Consider the following 18,161-nt stretch of genomic DNA (forward strand, 5'->3'; position numbering starts at 1 on the left):
TGAAGGTGAAGAGGTGATGTTAGGTAACGAGAAGATCGGTCATGTAGTGAGTTTCAATTACCTGAATAGTATTATTTGTAAAGATAGAGATGTAGTAAAGATGTTAAAAGTATAATAGCCAAGGCCCAGGTCCTTTTTTTCGCAGTTGAAAAGAGTTTGGCTGAGCCAATTAGATGCACCATATAGAGGGATCAACACTGTTCTTGCGATTGGCGGCGTCTTCAAAATAGCCAGATGTCTCCTACAAACTTAAATCTGCAATTGCTTAAAACTTGATGCTCTGCGTGGAGTAAGTTTTATCTTTGGATTGTTGAATAGCTGCTGACAGTGTGGCAACTGAGTTTTTTGGTATATGATGGTTGTGAAGTTAGAGATAAATTAATGCAGATTATGAACATGAGTTTTTCAAAAGCTTGAAAGCATCGAAAAGGGTGTTGTCGAGAAGCGTCAAGTCCAAGAGGTAAAAAAAAGCTGTTTAGCATTTTATATCAAGCTCCTAAACGAAATACAATTGCAAATTAACCCAAAAGAGTCTTTATTAGATCTAGTTAAAAGTTGTTCTCCAAGAGTCGAAAAGTTCAAGCAAGAAAAGTCAGTTGTTATTCCGTTTAAGATGTTTAAAGAATGCTTTATTCATATTGATATTGAGGAGTTAAAACAAAAAGTCAAGACGTCTTCCTTTTATAATAAATTGGGCAGATTTAAATTTTAATCTGTCTCTAATCAATTTTTCGAAGAGTATTGCTGATTTGAAAAATGGAGCTGATAATCCTTCCCTACAGTTTTGTATTGACATTGATGTGTTTACCCCATTCCAGTGCTGGAACAGATCGTCAGTGTTCTGAATTAAAATAATAGAGACCCCAATACGCAATAGACTCAATCCGAAAACCATTTCTGAGCTTATTCATGTCAGAAGACTGATTCATAACTCAAGTTCTTGGGAGATCCAGGATAGTCCTGTAAGAAAATCAAGAAAGTGGGAAGACTAAACGTTGACCATGCTCCCAAATTGATTAAGTTACTTCGCTGCATAAGGATCTAAAATGTCATGTCATATATCTGTGTAAAACAATTGTTTTAAATTAAGTCCAGAATGATCATCTCTTGGAGAAGTTTATCTAGATTTTGCTAAATAAAATGCAATCTTTACTTGCCTTTTTCTTCATAGCATCCTAAATTACATCCAAATCAATGATAAATTAAGGTGCACCTTGGCAGAGCTTGACCAAAATGCATCCTTTGTATAGGCACCTGAACTCGGATTCTGTTAATGTATGACCATTTCTGCTGTAAAAACGAGAAAGGGTTGTAATTCATTAATTTAGAAGGGAATGAAGGGGGATTATATATTTTTTCAATTAAACTACAAAAAATGTATTTATTAAAATTTGAAGGGAGGTTTTCTTAATGAGATTACTTAAAATGTATTTTTCGAGATACAGAGGCAATGACTGTCCCCCCTCCAAGCACCACTCTTGATAGCGAAATAAAGGCACCCTGCCTTGAAAAAAGATTTTCCTGTAAAAGGTTTCGAAAAAGTTACAAAACGAAAGTTTTTAGTCTTATGGCAACCTTAATCATAAGTCAAGCAATTTATTTTGAAGTATAAAAGCAAGCAAAGTTGTGCTTGTGTCTTGCAAGGGAAGTGTGACTGTTACAACCATAAACTAAAGGTAAGTAGGCAAATTAGCTATAATATGTTATTTGGATAAGTAATGGGTTAGGTTTTCAGTAAAGTAAAAACCTTAGGATAGTTATGTTGTGAGACAAACCAGAAATAAATAGGCTATACCATTCATATCATAGCCTAGGCCTACTGCAAAATCCTAGTTTATGGAATTTCTGCTATCTTGAAAAGTAGTTGAGTTAGGCTAAGAAAACTTTCATGAATGAAGCCAGGGTATAAGCCTGGAGAAGGACCTGTAGAGAAGGAAACAATAAGAAAACAATTAATACTTCACAATATCCTAGGCCTATGCAGAATAGCCAAATTATAGCTAACACAATTTGCATGCAGTCCTGCTACACTTTACCCCCAACCCACACCTAATTTGGAAATATATAGCCCAAATTAGATATTTCCAATCTATTCTCTCAATGCATCTCTCTTGTTTCAACCCATGTAGCCTACCTGCAAATTGAATCAACTGTGATCAAACAAGAACTAAAAAAACAAGTGATGGGTGACAGACTGGGTATTTGTTTAGCCTTGTGTACTCTTGCATTATTCAAGCTTTTCTAAAAAGTCAAGTTTGGTTACTGGTAATGAAATAAAATAGAATGAATAGGCCTATATAATAGTTTAGAAACAAATTTGGGTCAATATATACCAAATCATATTCTTGAGTTAGGACTAAAGTGAATACACCATTCGATGCCTTTTTTTATGCTGATTACAAATATAATAAGCATTTCTATCGGAAATGAATTTCAGCCCCCCCTATGTATGCCAATTCAGGCTTAGGTTAGGTATAGCCTATATAGGGGGGGGGGGCTGAAATTCATTTCCGATAGAAATGCTTATTATATTTGTAATCAGCATAAAAAAAGGCATTGAATAGTGTATTCACTTCATTTGAAACTCAATAATATGATTTGGTATATATTGACCCAAATTTGGGCTATATATTTGCACATTAGGGGGGGTTAAAGCATAGCATATATTAAATACATAACCTAACCTAGGTACCTTTTCTCCCCCCCCCCCCAACCCCCCAAAACCACAGTGTAATATCATATACACAATGAAAAGAATGCTATCATTGCCTAGTCCATAGTGGTAAACATGTCAAAAATGGGTTTTATCATTGCCTACTTTATAGTAGTTAACCCGAGATGCCCACATACTGCAAGAGTACCCAATTCTTACTTCTTCATATGCAAAATTATCTTAGTTAACAAATTTTTCTGGGGGCACCTTAATCCTCAACATTTTCCTTTTTTTTCGAGTTTTTTAATCACATTTTTCAATATTTTGTCTTTTCTCTAAGTCTTGAAAATCATTTTTAAAAGAAACACCCAAGAGCCATCTAGATAATCTAACCTAATCTAAATTTATTAATATTAGCCTATTTGTGTCTTTTTGGTAGATGACAATGATGCTGTTTAACTTTCATATATAGAATATATGAAACAGCAACAGCAACCTTATAAGAAAATCGATATATATTTTCTTGTAAATTATTATCGCTTCTAATCAGCAGTTGTACCAAACCAATCCTGCTCAACTCATCCTCAGGGCTATACTGTGGTGTTTATCCTGCCCATAGTATAGTGCAGACGGTTTGATATCATTCTATTTTCCCTTCTTGTTTTATTTTTATTTTTGTGTTTAAAGCTTTTTCCAATAGGCAATGTTTAGAAGTCCTCCAAAAAAAAAGTCCCCCCAGATCCCAAATCAAATTCCAGTGAAAGTGTTATAGTGAAAGATACCCATCCTGGCTGGTCAAGCACACTATCTCAAAGTTCTAATGATAGCTCCAATTTGGAGAATAGAACAATGATAAGTGTAGGGGCTAATGTAACCATAAATGATGATAATGGGTTTCAAGAGGTCCTCTCTAGAAGCTCTAAAAAAAGGAAAAAAATCTCCCCAATTAAAAGCATTTCCCCTCTCCCTGCCCAAGATCCTCCCTCCAAAACTTAGGAATTTACCTTAAAATTACTCCCACTACTCCCTTTGAAATAAAAATGATCACTGCAATAAGAGTTTCAATTTTTGAATTGCTAAAATCAATGTTCCCACTTAACATTAACTATGATAGATATCTACTAATAGCTGTAGAAGATCAGAAATCAGCAAGTACATAAATCAACCTTAAATCTCTTATGAATACCCCAATTATTGCATCCAATTGGATCCCAAAACAATCACACACAAAAATTGTAGTTTATAATGTTCCCCCAGAGATATCTATTCAGGAGTTAAAAGAAGGCCTCTCAGATAGGGCTGGAAACATAATCCCAGTTGAGGATGTTACCCGACTTGGAAAACCTAACTCTAATGGCCTAAAAACTAGTAGATCCTTCTTATTCACACTGAAGGATAAAATTGATATCCCAGAAAAATTATTCCTATTTGGGCAAATCAAACCACACAAGGAATACAAACCTAAGCCTATCCAGTGTCAGAAGTGTTTCAAACTGGGACACACGACAAACAAATGCAATGAAATTCTCCAAGAGTGTAGTAATTGTAAATCTTTCCATCCTAAAGAGCTGACAACTTGCAACAACACTCAGCCTACATGCATCAATTGCAAAGGCCCACATGAATCTACAAATAAATCATTATGCCCTGCATACAAGAAAAAAGCTCTAACACTCCAAATATCAACAGAGAAGGCCATCCCATACCCCTTTGCAGCAATGGAAACAAATGCTGCCCAACAATACCAAATAAAGCCTGTTATGAAACCAACCAAAACCCCCAAGTCAAATGCCCCCCATGCATCAAGCCCCCCATATCAAACACCATATTCTAAGCCCCCTAGCTCAAATCCCTATCAGAAGGAATCGCCAAGCCAACAAGCCTCCTTGTCAGGTGAGATGAGGTCATCCTGGCCCCCCTCCCAAGAAGAAACAAACCAGAAACACTACCAGGAATCAATCCCTTAACCAACAAACAGGATGCACAACCAAAAATGCAATCCCCAAATATATGCTTATTCATTCTAAACTGTAATGCAGTTCAGGCCATGAACATACATCAACGACAGAAAACAAAAATTATTGCAGAATTGGCAAAAATCTACATCCCAGATGTTATGCTCATTCAAGCAAAAAAAGATCTTGCTTTACTTTTAACAAAGCTGAACATTGATACACAGTCATATGAAGAATAAATCAACAACGCAACATATATCAATACTCCAATGGAATGTAAGATCACTCACAGAAAATAAGCTAATTGAACTAATATCATTTATGAATAATAATGCCATTAATATTGCTTGCCTCCAGGAAACTCATTTAACCCAAAATCAACAAATTAAGTCTCTGGGATATACTATCCTGAGAAAGGATAGATCTTCAGAGAGAAAAGTAGGTGGTGTAGCTTTATTAGTTAATAATAATATAAAATTTTGTGGCATCAATTTTCCAGATTTTGCAAATGATGTTGATGTAATTGGTATCAGTGTTTTGCTGAATAATTTAAAAACCTACATAATAAGCTTTTATAACCCTAATGGCCAAACTACAGATGCCAAGGATTTCTTTATATAAAAGAATTATATATAGATTTATATTATATATAAGATTTATATAAATAATTCTAATATGTTAAAAAATGTCATTATTTGTGGTGATTTCAATACCCACAGCCTTTTGTGGGGGAATAAACCAGCAAATAAAGCTGGTAAATTCATTGAGCATATGACTTCAAATAATAATGAATTAGCTGTTGCCACCCCTCCAAACCTGAACACATATTTCAACCCCAAAAGTGGCAGATTCTCCACAATTGTACAAATTGTTTGTCATTAAATTTTTTGAACAAAATTTACATAAATAAAATTGATAGTCTATGTACTGACCACTTTGCTATAGTTTGCTCCCTAAATGAACCTGCTGAAACTTTATCTCATGCCTCCAAATATATCAACACTAAAGCAAATTGGTCTATGTTCCAAAATAAGCTAAATGATGAAATTACAAGTTTCGCCCAAAGTTCATGCATTTCTAACACAACAGTTGACACACATGCTGAAGCCTTGACATCTTTACTAATAAATACAGCTAATCCTGCTATCCCCAAGACAACACCTAAGAAAACATTCCCTAAACAAATTCCTAAAGCATGGTGGACAAATGAGTGCCTAAATAAATGGAGGATAAAAAAGGCAGCTAGGACAGAATTCATAAAAAAACCATCACCTACTACATATTTAAAAAAATTACAATCAGAATCTAATCTAAAAAGGACTATAATAGATGCAAAATTTATAAACTGGAATAATTTCGCAAATAATCTCTCCAGAGAAATGCATGAGCCAATTATACATAAAATCATAAGCCACATCTGTGGGAAAAAGACTTCCCCCAACCCACTCCTGTATGAGCTTATACATAATAATACCCATTATGACAATGATAATGGAAAAGCTAACCTATTTGCAACTCTTTTTGTTAATAAGCTAACATCAAATAATCAAAGCAAACTGTCCACAATTCCTATGAACCCAAGTTACCAACCAGGCCCAGGATCCGAGTACATAACCAATCCATTTTCAATCCTGGAATTGAATAATGCAATACATCATATTAGGTCCAAAACTAGCAGCAGCTATGACAATATACACCCTACATGGATAAAGAATCTCACACCTTCATACAAACAAGAACTGCTAAATTGTTATAATCACACTTGGGCATCTTCTAGGTTCCCCAATATATGGAAATGTTCGTCCTTCCTACCAATCCTAAAGAAAAATAAACCAAAAGATAACCTTGAGTCTTATAGGTCCATAATGATTACACCTGTGATGGGGAAAATAATGGAGAAAATGATCGATTAAAGACTCCTCTGGTTTTTTGAAAAAAAATAATAGGATCCCTCACACTCAAACTGGATTCAGGAAACACCACTCCTCAACAGGTGCTTTTATTTTGCTAACAAATGCAATAAAAGAATCTTTCTAAAAAATTAATGTCCCATTGACAGCATTCCCATATTTTTAAGGGGCATATGACAATTTGAACTAACAAATCCTTTTAAATAAACTTGCAAACCTTGGCGTATCCCCTAAGTTAGTATCCTTTATTAAATCCTTCATACAAGTGCAGAGTGTTATAGTTTGTGTTGGTTCAGCCTCTTCACCCCAAAAGACAATAACCAAAGGCCTACCTCAGGGAGCTGTCCTCAGTTGCCTCCTATTTGCCCTATATCTCTGGGACGTGAACCTACCCCACACGAATCTACAATATGCTGATGATCTGGTGCTATGGTCATCTGGCAACACCTTTCAGATAGCACAGTCAAATCTGCAAAAGTCACTTTTCCAGTTTGAAAAAATTCTCTCAACATTCAGATTTACCCATTGCACCCACCAAGTCAAAAATAATCCAATTTCACTGGAAGTAAAACCATGCTAATGCAAAACTAACTTTAAATAAAATAACTATTCCAGAAGATAATCATATTAATTATCTAGGTCTCATGCTTGACCAAAAACTTAACTTCCACCTCGACATTTCAAACACAATAAAAAAATGCTATAGAAAAGCAAATATACTAAAAAGACTTCTTTCCACACCCTGGGGTTATAAGGAGAAAACCTTACTCCAGTTTTATAAATCACATATAAGACCACATATTGACTATGGGCTCATCGTCTATGGTGTATATGCAAAGACCCAGGTGTAAAAAATTGAAACAACACAAAGTGACACAATACATCTCATATTTGGTCTAAGGAAACCCACAAGCACCAAGTTTCTGCTTATGGAGAGTGGATTAACAACAATAAGGGGGAGACGTAGCTTTCTCTTGAAAAAACATCTTACAAAAATTGAATCAAATAGCTCACACACATTACATAATTGGTTAAGAAATCCAGCCATTTATAGTGGTATTGCAGATGAGTATGCCAATATTCAAAAGAAGTTCCCTGTACCAACAAAGTTTATTGCACCTACTTTCCCCCAATCCCCTCCATGGAATTGGTCATTTCCCATAATAAATACTGAATTTTCAAAATGGAATAAAGATTTAACCCCCATTGCTTTTGTCCAGAAAAAATTTGCAGAACTTAATACAACTACCTATAAAAATAACTTCCAAATATTTGTTGATGGGTCAAAAATGAATGAGAAGATTGCAAGTGGTGTTTTCCTTCCTCACCTGAAAAGTATAATGGGCAAGAGATTATTTAATTATTTACCTATAATGTCGGATGCATGAAATGCCATAACTATGCCATTAGAGCACCTTAAGAAAAACGAACCTTTGATTGCAATTTTAAATATCAGTATCATCTATTCCGACTCTTTATCAAGCTTTGAGCTGCTGGCCTCAGCTCCTCAATATAAGTTGGACATTGATACTTATCATAGTCTCAGTATTATTGATAATCTTGCTTCAAGTGGCATAAAAACTTATTTTCAGTACATTCCTAGCCACTTTGGCATAAGTGGTAATCATCAGGTTGATGAAATAGCAAAAAATGCTTTAAATATTGACCAGCCAAGTGGGAGACCAATTCCAATTAGAGATATTTACCAATGGAGGCTATCAGATATTAATTTTAATAAGATTAATCCTATCCTCTCTCCCTTTCCCAATAAGTATCTTTCTAAAATTTATCATAGAATTCGTTCTGGAACAAATGGACTAAATTGCCTTGCATTCTCATATAAGCTTTCTAATTCAAGTGGTTCAATTCCCCTGTCCCCTCTTTGCAGGCATTGTAATATGAATAATGAAACAATTGACCATTGCCTATTTGAATGTAATATGCTGACATCTGCACAACATACCTTGCTTTGTAAACTGTTAAAATGCTTCAAACACCACAAAATCTCACTATCAGCCAAGAGCCTAGCCAACTATACGTGCACACAGAGCACAGAAATTGATATATATCATCTTATATTCGAACTCCTTGAGTCAAAAGATCTACTAAAAGATATCTGAGAATATCTAATAAATAAGAGACAAGCAAGACAGTAGCTCTGTAGCCCACAGAGTGAAGCAAAAAGAAGAGGGCTAAATAGTACCAACTGAATAGCCCGCCTGCAGTGAATTAGAAGAAGAAGAAGAGAATATTTTAAAATGAATAAATGCAGTCCATTTGTTCCAGAACGAATTCTATGATAAATTTTTAGAAAGATACTTATTGGGAAAGGGGGAAAGGATAGGATTAATCTTATTAAAATTAATATCTGATAGCCTCCATCGGTAAATATCTCTAATTGGGATTGGTCTCCCACTTGGCTGGTCAATATTTATAGCATTTTTTGCTATTTCATCAACCTGATGATTACCACTTATGCCAGAGTGGCTAGGAATATACTGAAAGTAAGTTTTTATGCCACTTGAAGCAAGATTATCAATAATACTGTGACAATGATAAGTGTCAATATCCAACTTATATTGAGGAGCTGAGGCCAGCAACTCAAGGCTTGATAAAGAGTCGGAATAGATGATAATATTATTCGAATTTTCAATCAAAGGCTGGTTTTTCTTAAAGTGTTCTAATGCCATGATTATGGCATTTAACTCAGCAGACATTATAGATAACATAATCTCTCGCCCATTGCAATTTTCAGGTGAGGAAGGAAAACACCACTTGCAACCTTCTCATTAATTTTTGACCCATCAACAAATATTTGGAATTGATTATTATAGGTAATTGTATTAAGTTCTGCAAATTTTTTCTGGACAAAAGCAATGGGGGTTAAATCTTTATTCCATTTTGAAAATTCAGTATTTATTATGGGAAATGACCAATTCCATGGGGGGATTGGGGGAAAGTAGGTGCAATAGACTTTGCTGGTACAGGGAACTTCTTTTGAATATTGGCATACTCATCTGCAATACCTCTATACATGGCTGGATTTCTTAACCAATCATGTAATGTGTGTGAGCTATTTGATTCAATTTTTGTAAGATGTTTTATCAAGAGAAAGCTACGTCTCTCCCTTATTGTTGTTAATCCACTCTCCATGAGCAGAAACTTGGTGCTTGTGGGTTTCCTAAGACCAAATATGAGACGGATTATATCATTTTGTGTTGTTTCAATTTTTTGCATCTGGGTCTTTGCACATGCACCATAGACAATGAGCCCATAGTCAATATGGGGTCTTATATGTGATTTATAAAACTGGAGTAAGGTTTTCTCCTTACAACCCCAGGGTGTGGAAAGAAGTCTTTTTAGTATATTTGCTTTTCTATAACATTTTTTTATTGTGTTTGAAATGTGGAGGTGGAAATTAAGTTTTTGTTCAAGCATGAGACCTAGGTAATTAATATTATTATCTTCTGGAATAGTTGTTTTATTTAGAGTTAGTTTTGCATTAACATGGTTTCGCTTCCGGTGAAATTGGATTATTTTTGACTTGGTGGGTGCAATGGGTAAATCTGAATGTTGAGAGAATTTTTCAAACTGGAAAAGTGACTTTTGTAGATTTGACTGTGCTATCTGAAAGGTGTTGCCAGATGACCATAGCACCAGATCATCAGCATATTGTAGATTCGTGTGGGGTAGGTTCATGTCCCAGAGATATAGGGCAAAAAGGAGGCAACTGAGGACTGCTCCCTGAGGTAGGCCTTTGGATATTGTCGTTTGGGGTGAAGAGGCTGAACCAACACAAACAATGAAACTTCGCACTTCTATGAAGGATTTAATAAAGGATACTAGCTTAGGAGGTACTCCGAGGTTTGCAAGTTTATTTAAAAGGATTTGGTGGTTCACATTGTCATAAGCTCCTTCAAAATCTAGGAAAGCTGCTACTAGGATATTATTTTTTGAGAAAGATTCATTTATTGCATTTGTTAGCAAAATGAAAGCATCTGTTGAGGAGTGGTATTTCCTGAATCCAGTTTGAGTGCGTGGGATCATGTTATTTTTCTCAACAAACCAGAGGAGTCTCTGATAAATAATTTTCTCCATTATTTTCCCCATAACAGGTGTAATCATTATGGGCCTATAAGACTCAGGGTTATCTTGTGGTTTATTTTTCTTTAGGATTGGTAGGAGGGACGAACATTTCCATATATTGGGGAACCTAGAAGATGCCCAAGCGTGATTATAACAATTTAGCAGTTCTTGTTTGTATGAAGGTGTGAGATTCTTTATCCATGTAGGGTGTATATTGTCATAGCTACTGCTAGTTTTGGACCTAATATGATGTATTGCATTATTCAATATTGGGGTAGGTTCATGTCCCAGAGATATAGGGCAAAAAGGAGGCAACTGAGGACTGCTCCCTGAGGTAGGCCTTTGGATATTGTCTTTTGGGGTGAAGAGGCTGAACCAACACAAACAATGAAACTTCGCACTTCTATGAAGGATTTAATAAAGGATACTAGCTTAGGAGGTACTCCGAGGTTTGCAAGTTTATTTAAAAGGATTTGGTGGTTCACATTGTCATAAGCTCCTTCAAAATCTAGGAAAGCTGCCACTAGGATATTATTTTTTGAGAAAGATTCATTTATTGCATTTGTTAGCAAAATGAAAGCATCTGTTGAGGGGTGGTATTTCCTGAATCCAGTTTGAGTGTGTGGGATCATGTTATTTTTTTAACAAACCAGAGGAGCCTGTGATAAATCATTTTCTCCATTATTTTCCCCATCACAGGTGTAATCATTATGGGCCTATAAGAGTCAGGGTTATCTTTTGGTTTATTTTTCTTTAGGATTGGTAGGAGGGACGAACATTTCCATATATTGGGGAACATAGAAGATGCCCAAGCGTAATTATAACAATTTAGCAGTTCTTGTTTGTATGAAGGTGTAAGATTCTTTATCCATGTAGGGTGTATATTGTCATAGCTACTGCTAGTTTTGGACCTAATATGATGTATTGCATTATTCAATTCCTGGATTGAAAATGGATTAGTTATGTACTCGGATCCGGGGCGTGGTTGGTAACTAGGGTTCATAGGAATTGTGGACAGTTTGCTTTGATTATTTGATGTTAGCTTATTAAGAAAAAGAGTTGCAAATAGGTTAGCCTTTTCATTATCATTGTCATAATGGGTATTATTATGTATAAGCTCATACAGGAGTGGGTTGGGAGAAGTCTTTTTCCCACATATGTGGCTTATGACTTTATGTATAATTGGCTCATTTGTTTCTCTGGAGAGATTATTTGCAAAATTATTCCAGTATTTATATTTAGCATCTATTATAGTCCTTTTTAGATTAGATTCTGCTTGTAATTTTTTTAAATATGTAGTAGGTGTTGGTTTTTTTATGAATTCTGTCCTAGCTGCCTTTTTTATCCTCCATTTATTTAGGCACTCATTTGTCCACCATGTTTTAGGAATTTGGTTAGGGAATGTTTTCTTAGGTGTTGTCCTGGGGATAGCATGATTAGCTGTATTTATTAGTAAAGATGTCAACGCTTCAGCATGTGTGTCAACGGTTGTGTTAGAAATGCATGAGCTTTGGGTGAAACTTGTAATTTCATCATTTAGCTTATTTTGGAAAATAGACCAATTTGCTTTAGTGTTGATACATTTGGATGTATGAGATGAAGTTTCAGCAGGTTCATTTAGGGAGCAAACTATAGCAAAGTGGCCTGTACATAGACTATCAGTTTTATTTATGTAAATTTTGTTCAAAAAATTTAAAGACACAATTTGTAGGTCAATTGTGGAGAAATTGCCACTTTTGGGGTTGAAATAAGTATTCAGGTTTGGGGGGGGGGTAGCAACAACTAATTCATTATTATTTGAAGTCATATGCTAAATAAATTTACCAGCTTTATTTGATGGTTTATTCCCCCACAAAAGGCTGTGGGCATTGAAATCACCACAAATAATGATATTTTTTAACATATTAGAATTATTTATATAATTAAAGAAATCCTTGGCATCTGTAGTTTGGCCATTAGGGTTATAAAAGCTTATTATGTAGGTTTTTAAATTATTCAGCCAAACACTTATACCAATTACATCAACATCATTTTCAAAATCTGGAAAATTGATGCCACAAAATTTTATATTATTATTAACTAATAAAGCTACACCACCTCCTTTTCTCTCTGAAGATCTATCCTTTCTCAGGATAGTATATCCCAGAGACTTAATTTGTTGATTTTGGGTTAAATGAGTTTCCTGGAGGCAAACAATATTAATTGAATTATTATTCATAAATGATATTAGTTCACTTAGCTTATTTTCTGTGAGTGATCTTACATTCCATTGGAGTATTGATAAATGTTGTGTTGTTGATTTATTCTTCATATAACTGTGTATCAATGTTCAGCTTTGTTAAGAGTAAAGCAAGATCTTTTTTTGCTTGAATGAGCATATCATCTGGGATGTAGATTTTTGCCAATTCTGCAATAATTTTTGTTTTCTGTAGTTGATGTATGTTCATGGCCTGAACTGCATTACAGTTTAGAATGAATAAGCATATATTTGGGGATTGCATTTTTGGTAGTGCATCCTGTTTGGTGGTTAAGGGATTGATTCCTGGTAGTGTTTCTGGTTTGTTTCTTCTTGGGAGGGAGGGCCAGGCTGGCCTCATCTCACCAGACAAGGAGGCTTGTTGGCTTGGTGATTCCTTCTGATAGGGATTTGAGCATGGGGGCTTAGAAGATGGTGTTTTATATGGGGGGCGTGATGCATTGGGGGCATTTGACTTGGGGGTTTTGGTTGGTTTCATTACAGGCTTTATTTGGTATTGTTGGGCAGCATTTGCTTCCATTGCTGCAAAGGGGTATGGGATGGCCTTCTCTGTTGATATTTGGAGTGTTAGAGCTCTTTTCTTGTATGCAGGGCATAATGATTTATTTGTAGATTCATGTGGGCCTTTGCAATTGATGCATGTAGGCTGAGTGTTGTTGCAAGTAGTCAGCTTTTTAGGATGGGGACTTAGAATTACTACACTCTTGGAGAAATTCATTGCATTTGTTTGTCGTGTGTCCCAGATTGAAACACTTCTGACACTGAAAAGGCTTAGGTTTGTATTCCTTGTGTGGTTTGATTTGCCCAAATAGGAACAATTTTTCTGGGATATCAATTTTATCCTTGAGTGTGAATAAGAAGGATCTACTAGTTCTTAGGCCATTAGAGTTTGTTTTTCCAAGTTGGGTAACATCCTCAACTGGGATTGTGTTTCCAGCCCTATCTAAAAGGCCTTTTTTTAACTCCTGAGTAGATATCTCTGGTGGAACATTATAAACTACTATTTTTGTTGGTGATTGTTTTGGGTTCCAATTAGATGCATTAATTGGGGTATTCAGAAGGGATTTAAGGTTAATTATTGTATCTGCTGATTTCTGATCTTCTACAGCTATTAGCAGAGATCCATCACGGTTAATGTTAAGAGAGAACATTGATTTCAGCAATTTAAAAATTACAACTCTTATTACAGTAATCATTTTTATTTCAAAGGTAGTAGGAGTAATTTTAAGGTAAGTTCTTAAGTTTTTGGAGGGAGGATTTTGGGCAGGGAGAGGGGAAATGCTTTTAATTGGGGAGATTTTTTTCCTTTTTTTAGATCTTCTAGAGAGGACCTATTGAAACCCATTATCATCATTTATGGTTGCATTAGCCACTACACTTATCATTGTCCTATTCTCCAAATTGGAGCTATCATTAGAACTTTGAGATAGCGTGCTTGACCAGCCAGGATGGGTATATTTCACTATGACATTTTCACTGGAATTTGATTTGGGATCTGGGGGGACTTTTTTTTTGGAGGACTTATAATCATTGCCTATTGGAAAAAGCTTTAAACACAAAAATAAAACTAAAACAAGAAGAGAAAATAGATGATATCACACCATCTGCACTATACTATGGGGAGGATAAACACCACAGTATAGCCCTGATGATGACTTGAGCAGAATTGGTTTAGTACAACTGCTGATTAGAAGAGATAATAATCACAAGAAAATATATTTCGATTTTTGTCAAAATCTTTTCTTCTTTTTTACCTGCACACAGAGCATAGAAATCGACATCTATCATCTTATATTTGAACTCCTAGAGTCGAAAGATCTACTGAAAGATATCTGAATATATCTAACAAATATGAGGCAATCAAGCCAGTAGCTCTGTAGCCCACAGAGTGAAGCAAAAGGAAAAGGGCTAAATAGTTGTACTGAAAAGCCCACCTGCGGTTAAATAGAAGAAGAAGAATGCAGTCAAATATGTATATTTTTCACAATTTTGTTAAAAAAAATTGTACAACAATGAACATAGTGAGGATAAAGGTGCTTCCCCAGGAAAATGTGTTAACTAGGATTATTTTGCATATTAAGAAATAAGAATTATTTTATTAACATGTGTCCTTATGATGGGGATTGGTTCTAAATTTATACCTTCCTGTTATCTCAGTTGAATTCTATAATATTGCAGAATAGAAGCTCTCCTGAAGAAGACATACTAGAACAAAAAGAGAGGCATTCTTAGATTACTAATTTTATGCTCTCTTAAGCAGCATTCACTAGCATGTCTAGCTATATTCCCATGTCTAGACACTTGTCTAGCCAGTATTCAACGTCTCGGCAATGACTGTTCACAAGTAAAATTTGGCACTTAGCTAGGCATGCTAGACAAGGTGCTTGGCTAGACATTGAGCTCTAGACTCTAGAACTCAATGTCTAGGATTTTCAATTTACAGCCAATCAGGATGTGTCAAGTTCCACTATTTTCATCATTTTTGTTTACCTTTGTAAACTGAAATTTAATTTTTATTTTGTCATTAATTGTTTTTTTCATTTTTGGCAAATATGCAACACCAGACATAATAGTGAAGCTCACTAAGGCAATTGTTTTGCTTATCTCATCCATTATCTTGTGACAATAAAAATATAGAGATTACTATTTTGAAAGTTTTGCCTGCAAAAGCTCTCTTGATTGGATAGAAACGACAGTTTGAAACTAAATTTGTAGTTTTAGCAAAGCACCAGACACAGGATTCTAGTTAGACACGCTTGTGAACCCTGCTTTATAGTAAAGTAGTTTTTGAAACAATTCATCCCCAGCACTCCTGATGGTCCCATACATAACCTTAGGATAGCCTTTATTTGTTCAAATCTGAATAAACAGAGAAGTCTTTTAAAGTCCTTTAAAACTTTGAAGGAATATACTATATACTGACACATGCAAATTCAATGAAAACAGAAGCAATAACACTCAAATATGTGTATAATCAAGTGTCTTTTTCAGGCTTTCCAATCTCTTGCTGTCCAATAAATAGTAGCATTTGATTCCCTCTATGTCTGTTTTTTTTGTGATACCTATTATTGTACCAAACTACTCCTTTAGTTTTGCCAAATCCACCAAATTTAAACTAAGAAAGTAAATCTGGTTCTGACCTAAAATAAGTTATTTGCTTACCAAATTTGATGCTTTGGCATTGATTTGACATCTTTATTTTCCATCTTTTTTTGCCAGAGTTAAACAGTGAGCTTTTAGTGGATTTTATTCATCTTTTAAGTTTTTGGTTTTTTCTTTGTTTTTTTGGTTTGACATCTTTATTTTCCATCTTTTTTTTGCCAGAGTTAAACAGTGAGCTTTTCTTGAATTTTATTCATCTTTTAAGTTTTGGGTTTTTTCTTTGGTTTTTTGGTTCTTTTCACATTGACTTTCCGCATAAAGTAAGCAACATATGGCCTTGGTAGCAAGAGTTCAAGAATATGGTTTCAACTCATAGCTTCTTTCAAATATCTTAACTTAAAATTTTTACTTAAAATTGTTGAACTGAGCTAAAGTTTTCATATCTGTTTTAAAACCAAAATAACAATTGAAGGTATTATTATCCCCACACTTGAAGCAAATCAAAACTGTTGTGGCTTTTTCAATTCTATCATAGATCCAAGCAGTTCAAATATTTTGTTAATACATAACATTGTGAGGTTGTCTTATGAAGGAAGAAAAAAAATTACAAAAAAGGATGCTTTGCATCCCTCTAAATTCAAAATATTTTCCACTTCATGGCATAATGAGTCTAATTCTGTCAATGAAAGACAGAAACTGATACTCTTAAGATTAAGATTTTAGAGAAAAACTGAAAATTTTGCAGCAGAATATGCTAGAAACTAGAGCACGGGGATGGAGTGACCAAGAGAATGACAAATTAAAACTCATGATGTAAGATAGATCTTCAAAGTGAATAATCTTAATAGATATATAAAAGCAAATTAAGATATGTAAAAGGGAAAATTTTTACTGCTGTAAGCCACTTCAAATAGATTATCAAACTACGCTGCAAAAAACCAAGAGGACTGCTGCAAGCAAGACAATAAGTTCTTTAAGAAAATTTTGTGAAATTTCTATGGGGCCTAGGCTTCCTGTCCCCTTTAAATATGTCACTGCCTACTCTGTCTGTTAGCTCTTGTTCTCATTTTCTGTCAAGAAATCTATATAGGTAGACTTTTACAAAGCTACTTGTGCTAGCTTACATAGCACACCAAAATCACTGCAAAAACATCAGGCAAAATATAGATATACCAGAGGCATGCTGCCAAAATTTTTTGTCTACACTGCCGCATCTTTCTTCATTGGCATGCTGCCTATAGATTAGCATGGCATCAGGGGCCAACAATATAGGCAATCTAACTAAAAAAAAAAACACCACAAAAAGGAAATTCTTACTTTATAATATGGGACATACTTATATTAATCAGATTATCCTGTTCCCTTCTATTATTATTTCCATTTTTAACTGATTTAAGATTCTATATTTTATCCAATATTTGGCACAATTACTCATGCTAAGATAATTTCTTACTACATTGGCCTGACATCACATAAAGAAAAAAAATGAGCAAAAATAGGGTTAAGGCCAAATGAAAATACTGAAAAAACACAACAAAGCAAATACTTCAAGAGGACAAACGCCTCTCTTCTGCGCAAAGCAAAATAATGCATCCAAGGAAAGTGCCAAAGAAAAAAAACAAAAAACAAACGCAGAAAGTCAATGTTAAAAGAACCAAAAAACCAAAGTAAAAACCAGAAAATTAAAAGATGAATAAAATTCAATAAAAGCCAAAAATTATAAGAATTAAAACCAACTACCTAACAGCCATAAAAGCGAGTTATTCGCCAATATTCGTGATTTGCACAAAATCAAAAAAATTATGAACTGCCACCGACGGTTACTAGCCAACAACTGAGAAATAAAAGAAAGGAAAACAATTCATTCAATCAAAACAAAACGAACGAACAATTAAATAAATTGAAGAAAAATGTCTTCTGATTTCAGATTTTAATTATTGCATTCCTTGCAGACACCCTTTGAGATCTAAGAGGTTGATGAAATTTTTGATTATATGATGGGTAAAGTGGTACAAGGTTTATTTCAGGGATTACTAAAGTATCAGCTTCTCTTTTGAGAAAACCGAAATATGACTCATTTATTCTTAAATCACCAGAATCTCTGTTTAAAGCTAGACCTAAATGTTGGCATTTATAAATTTCAACAGCTTCTCTGTAGTGCTGGACAATACCTTTGTCATGCAAAATTAGGCTAGCTT

The 18,161-nt window shown here is 34.7% G+C and overlaps 1 protein-coding gene across 3 annotated transcripts in view; it reads left to right on the plus strand.

Moving 5' to 3' along the window:
• The first annotated feature begins 941 nt into the window (after nucleotides 1-941).
• Nucleotides 942-18,161, plus strand: part of LOC148951296 (kelch-like protein 18) — a 43,209-nt gene continuing 25,989 nt past the window's right edge. The window contains exon 1 of one of the 3 annotated variants that reach the window (XM_089090225.1): nucleotides 942-962. The gene's annotated coding sequence lies outside the window, so the exon portion shown is untranslated. Of the gene's footprint in view, nucleotides 963-1,478; nucleotides 1,677-14,873; nucleotides 14,895-18,161 lie in introns of those variants that run through there. The other 2 variants (XM_089090224.1, XM_089090226.1) reach the window with 2 other exon arrangements.

Source organism: Artemia sp. Qi Xiang Cuo, chromosome 6, assembly GCF_049724085.1.
Source record: "Artemia sp. Qi Xiang Cuo chromosome 6, ASM4972408v1, whole genome shotgun sequence".
In the NCBI taxonomy this organism is placed as follows: domain Eukaryota; kingdom Metazoa; phylum Arthropoda; class Branchiopoda; order Anostraca; family Artemiidae; genus Artemia; species Artemia sp. Qi Xiang Cuo.